Source organism: Schistocerca nitens, chromosome 9 (genome assembly GCF_023898315.1).
Source record: "Schistocerca nitens isolate TAMUIC-IGC-003100 chromosome 9, iqSchNite1.1, whole genome shotgun sequence".
NCBI classification, from domain to species: domain Eukaryota; kingdom Metazoa; phylum Arthropoda; class Insecta; order Orthoptera; family Acrididae; genus Schistocerca; species Schistocerca nitens.
In genome coordinates, this window is record NC_064622.1 from 15,349,976 (window position 1) to 15,356,428 (window position 6,453).

General features: G+C 43.8%; 1 non-coding gene across 1 annotated transcript; it reads right to left on the reverse strand.

Annotated features, from left to right (window-relative positions):
• Positions 1-356: 356 nt before the first annotated feature.
• On the reverse strand, positions 357-431 carry Trnap-cgg (transfer RNA proline (anticodon CGG)). Its single transcript has one exon. It is a non-coding gene; the product is annotated as a tRNA-Pro (tRNA).
• Between the last annotated feature and the right edge of the window lie 6,022 nt (positions 432-6,453).

Here is a 6,453-nt window from a genome sequence, read left to right on the forward strand (position 1 = left end):
TATGAAAATACGTCGCTACTAAGGCAATTTTGAAGCTAGGATTACGAAAATTGGTATTTGGTTTTCCAGTCAGAAAAAAAGTGCTTCAGCATTTTTGGAAAGTCAACCCTTAAGGAAGTAGAACAGTAAGTCGAAGCTTTTTCGAAAATAAACCATTATTAAAGCACTACTTAAGAATTTTTAAAACTACCTATGTGAGAATCGATATTTTACTTCTCGGTTAAAAATAATAATGACAAAAAAACAGAAGTTTCAATGTTTTTGGGAATTCAACCCCTAGTTGAGTGAAATAGGGGATGGAAAATTTTCATAAAAATATTAAACTAGTATGAAACTTGCTGGCAGATTAAAACTATGTGCCGGACCGAGACTCGAACTCGGGACCTTTGCCTTCCGCGGGCAAGTGCTCTACCAACTGAGCTACCCAAGCACGACTCACGCCCCGTCCTCACAGCTCTACTTCTGCCAGTACCTCGTCTCCTACCTTCCAAACTTTACAGAAGCTCTCCTGCGAACCTTGCAGAACTAGCACTCCTGAAAGAAAGGATATTGCGGAGACATGGCTTAGCCACAGTCTGGGGGATGTTTCCAGAATGAGATTTTCACACTCCGCTGCTGAGTGAAAATCTCATTCATTAAACTAGTATTTGACTTCTCAAGAAATACGCATCAGAAAGTTTCTATGGAAATGCCACCACAAGAACTCAAAAGGCGAGACTGACAAAGACCTCTGACTCCAGCTACAACAATCGCTTTTAGGTCAGAAGTACATTCGGAAAAGATGGTGCTTCTATCGCCTTCTTTAGTGTGAAAAGTCTGGAATATGTCGCAATTCGTGAACAACGTAAAAATTTGACGGAAGAAAAAAAAAATCGGTGCAGACCATATAGTCTACGCGAGGGAATCAGCGGGCGCTAAGGACAAACTCTCTTGTGAATCAGACCTGTCTGTTGGTGAAAACTGTGTCAAAGTGCTTACAGCAGTTCCTGAGTTTAGCGTCCACGTACAGACAGAAAACAGCGGCGCGGCGAGGACTTGAGTTATATGTGTTGATGTTAACAGATTCCCCTACTTTAGAAATGCATTCTTGGGTTTGCGAGTCTATTTTTTATGTCGACTCTACTTCGGCCATCATCAATTACTCTGCTGCCCAAATAGCAAAAACCGTCCACTACTTTTGGTGCCTGATTTTCTTATCTAATTCCTATACAATCGCCTCATGTGATTCGACTACATCGATTACCCTTGTTTTATGGTTCAAATGGCTCTGAGCACTATGGGACTCCCAACTTCTGAGGTCATCAGTCCCCTAGACTTAGAACTACTTAAACCTAACGACATCACAAACAACCATGCCCGAGGCAGGATTCGAACCTGTGACCGTAGTAGCAGCGAGGTTCTGGACTGGAGCGCCTAGAACCACTCGGCCACCGCGGCCGGCACCCTTGTTTTAATTTGGTTGATATTCATTTTATATCCTGCTTTCAAGAGACTATCCAATCCGCTTAAGCGCTGTTCTAAGTCCTTTTTCGTCTCTGAGAGGCAATTACAGTTTCATCGGTGAAGCTCAAAGTTTTTATTTTTTCCCGACGAACTATAAGTCCTTTTCCAGTGTTAGTACGATAATCGTAATTTTACAGATAGGAGACAATATCCTACGCGTACTTCCTGTGAAATCAAACAGACATTTTTCTTAACTAGTTTGTGGAAACCGACAAAGATGTAAGTCAGGACGGCCGGGCAGGAATTGCAAACCTTTACCTTGTAAATGAGAGATATTTCAGCTTTTGATCAGGTATTTTGAAGGCGTGTCATCATTTCGGTACACAAACACACACACACACACACACACACACACACACACACACAAGCTTTGTAAAAGTTTAGGTAAAAAGAAAATTTCTTTTGGTATCACGTAATTAATAGAAAACATGTGGCGCAATCATTGGCTAGGAAGAAATGTAGTCGACGCAAAGCCTTGCTGACAAGCAGCGGTTCCAAGTGTTTTATATACAGCCACTGAAGCACAATGCGCTAATATATTATGATTTTTGGTCTTGTTTCAGTAACTTGTGAGATCAGATAGACAAAAACGTGCCACAATGAAATCTGAAACACTTGCTCGACCTGAGTTCCACAGTTGGCGACGGTGGCCCGAAGCCACGCGGACCACCACTGAGATCATAAAGTTTGACAGCATAGTCCACGGAAAGCAGCAACCTTATTCTATATTTTAAAAATGAACAGTCGAGATCGCGATAATATTTCTTTATTAACCGGTTTCGGCTTATGTACAAGACATCTTCATATTTTTTTTTGCTCTGCAAGGGTAGGAACATCAAAGTTAGAAACTGTACTATTACATATGGTCTTAAAATAAGATAAAAAGCTGTAGTAAAAATTACAAATAGTATTATTGTATGTGGCGTTAAAAATAGAGAAAGGTTACAGAGTTTACCCCTATGGCTCGTGACGGCGGCTTCTCGGATTTTTCGTGCACTAACGGCGCGTACAATAATACTGTCTGTAACTTTTACTACAGCTTTTCTGTATCTTATTTTAAGGCCATATGTAATAGTACAGTTTGTAGCTTTGCTGTTCCTATCCTTTAAGGGTCAAAAACTACTGAAGGTGGCAAGCCGAAACCGGTTAATAAATAAAATATGTTATTGCGATCTCGACTGTCCATTTTTTAAACACCACTGAGATAGTCAGACACCAGTTCTAAGTAGCCTGTTTATATGTTTGTATGTTGGCAGCGCTTTGGACTGCATTAATATCTCTGACAGCGTTGTGCGCCGTCTGTTAGAGACTCTGTCTGTTTTTGTTTTAGGGCGCAAAAAACAAGTGAGGTCATACGCGCCCAAATCAAAACTATAGAACGCAGACAATTAGAGACTCTGTGGCTGGTCGGACTGGCAGTTGGAAGTTAATAGTCAGCAGTGACGGAGGTTAGAAGTTAATACTTAGCAGTGTTGGACGTTAGGGGTTAGCGCGAGCGGACGGTCTGGACGTGTGCCCGTCATGGAGATTTAATACTAGTTGAACATGGATTGTAAAATGTGGATAATGGAATTATTGACAATTATATAAGTTTTCGAACTGGATGTCACGTGATCAAGGTCAAATCTGCTAAATACATTGCTTGCTCTGGAACAAAATCTTTCCTTTGCTAACCAAATGCGTATTAGTAGTTAGAGCCTACAGTAGTTTGAATCATTTTATTTAGCTGGCTGTAGTTGCTGCAATTGCTGTAGTTCGAGTTATGAAGATTCTCTTTGAGGTAAGATTGTTATGAAAAAGTGTAGGTTATTGTTAGGATTTCTGCTAACTCAGGGCCATTCTTTTGTGTTAATTATTTGAGCAGTCAGATTGCGTTATCCTTGTATATTGTACGTCAGTAATGAACAGAATAAGTTTGAGCTGTATTTGTCAGGGAAAATTCTGTAGGTTGTAATGGTACTTCAATTACGTAAGCATTACGGCACCACACCTCAACCTCTCGATACCAGCAATATTCTACTGTGTTTCTGTAGAACAGTTAACATATTTCTGTGACAACATTCAGATTTGATTTCATTAATGTAGAGACACTTTGATACATCGATATGTTTATATTGCAATGATATTATTCTTATGTGAATTCTTTCTTTTGTCACTATGATCTTTGACGTACTTGTAACTCTGATTTTTGGGCGCGTAAGCCGTCATTAGAGTCAAGTCTTGGGCGTCATGTTGAAAAGACGCAAATTGTAGTCAGTTTATGAAATGCGAACTTTAACAGTGAGGAAGATATTTTCAAGTATGTTTTATATTGTGAAGTGATGTTTCGTGAATTACGTGATATTGCACCAAAAGTAATAAAAAAGAAGTGTAACTTAAATTCGGAGTGCTGATTACTTTTTTTCATCACCATTGTCTTAACTTGCAAAAGTTTAATCTTCAAGAATGGTTTGTGAAACACATGTACAAAACTTTTGAATATCGCAGAATAACACCTAGGCCTCTTTGCATCCGAGCTTGGAATTACCACTACCTAGATTTTCGACGATTGAGCCATGAGTTCACAACGAGACCAGCGTGGGAAACACGAAAAGATGGGTGCCTAGTTCATCCACTATTTCATGAAATGGCTTTATTAACTGTGCTCTAATGACCCCTGCCACAGAACGTAACTTTGTTGTTGCCCGAAAATGCAGTATTTAGCAGCGTCAGCAACACTACAATCATAATTAAATTTTACCTTTGTTGTGGTAGGGTTGTTGGAAGGGCAGTGTTGAAATGATAAAGACAAGCACAGTGATAGTAAGTTCAGTTTCACTCAGCAGTTTTAGAAGGTTCAGTTGCATTACGCAATGTAAGTAAAAGCGTAGAAGTTTCACCTTCTCAGTTATTTCAGTTTAATGAAGTAATATACACTGCTGGCCACCGTAAATGCAACACCCTGAAGGAAGCATCCGAATCAAGTGAAATTTACACCATGGGTTTGCAGCGATGAGATATGCAACTGATTAGAATTTCAGCGCAGACCCACATCACGCGCGCCTGTGGCGCCACCTCATAGCGCCATTTAAGGCTTGGCGATTTCGACGAGTGTACGTTCGGCACGTGTGTTTACCTTGTGGTTGTTTCACAAGACGATCAGTTATGCCTCGTAGACAACAGCGAACATCGTTTGATCAAGTATCCGAGTTCGACAGACGAAGGATAGTGGCTTACCGAGATTGTGGATTATCATACAGAGAAATCGCTAGTCGTGTTGGGCGAAACCAAACAACTGTAATGCGGATATGTGACCGTTGGATGCAGGAGGGTACGACGGACCGATGTGGTCGATCGCATTCACCTCGGTGCACCACTGCACGTGCTGATAGGCAAATTGTGCGCATGGCAGTGACGGATCGCTCAGTGACATCCCGAACCATAGCACAGCACATTGCGTCTGTAACGCATCATCCAGTGTCTGCGCGTGCCATTCGACGCCGTTTACAGCAGAGTGGTCTGTCCGCAAGAGGTCCATTGCTTCGTCTACCATTGACGCAGAACCACAGACGTCTCCGTCGCCAATGGTGTGATGACAGACGGATGTGGACGGCAGAATGGAATGACGTTGTCTTTACTGACGAGGCACGCTTCTGTCTGCAGCACCACGATGGTCGGATTCGAGTGTGGAGACACCGTGGACAGAGGATGCTGGACAGCTGCATTACGCACCGCCACACTGGTCTTGCACCGGGTATTATGGTATGGGGCGGTATTGGATATTACTCTCGCACGCCTCTAGTACGCATTGCCGGTACTTTAAATAGCCGGCGCTACATATCCGAGGTGCTGGAGCCAGTTGTCCTTCCTTACCTTCAGGGCTCGGCCACAGCCATATTTCAACAGGATAATGCGCGACCACACGTGGCACGCATTGTCCAAAGGTTCTTCGTCAATAACCAGATTGAATTGCTTCCCTGGCCGGCTCGCTCTCCGGATCTTTCGCCGATAGAAAACATGTGGTCCACGGTTGCTCAACGAGTGACCCAGATTACATCCCCAGCTGCCACACCAGATGATCTTTGGCAACGTGTGGAAGCTGCTTGGGCTGCTGTACCCAAGGAACACATCCAACGTCTCTTTGACTCAATGCCGAGACGTGTGGCAGCGGTGATCTCCAACAATGGCGGCTACTGTGGCTACTGATTCTGGCAGGAACCACATGTCACAGACGTCTGCAAACGTAATCATCTGATACTCGGTCAACATGTTATCTACAAAATAAATCTTGTTGTGCTACCTCTTGTCTTTCTTGGTGTTGCATTTACGGTGGCCAGCAGTGTATATATAAGTTTGACAGTGAGAGTTACGTGGCCGCTGGCGCCGCCTACCTGCCGTTCTTGGTGACGATCATCTCGTTGGTGAGGCACTGGAACTTGGTCCAGAGCTCGCGGTCGTCCAGCGTGATGCTCAGGTCACGCTCCGAGGGGTCGCCCTTGCCGGCCACGCCCCTGCCGGCCAGCTCGGGCTCCACGGCGGACAGGATGTGCGACTGCGCCATGCTGCTGCTGCTGCTGCTGCTGCTACGTATGAGGCGACGGACACTGCTCAGCTCCCACCTGCAACCAACCACAGGCACGGCGGCATTATCACTGTGCACGGGGAGGCGTGCACGGGATGACGCTAGAGGGAAGCCAGCAAGTGTCACGACTACAGTATGCGTAATAATATAAAAGTCGGCAAAGCAGTGGGATATAGTACGGGAAATAATGTAAAAATCGCCAAAGAAGACAGATACGGAAGTACTTCTTAAGTAATAGAACCTAGTACGTTGTCCTCAGCGGTGAGTGTTCATGGGAGGTGAGGGTATCATCTGGAGTGCCCCAGGGAAGTGTGGTAGGTCCGCCGTTGTTTTCTATCTACATAAATGATCTTTTGGATAGGGTGGATAGCGATGTGCGGCTGTTTGCT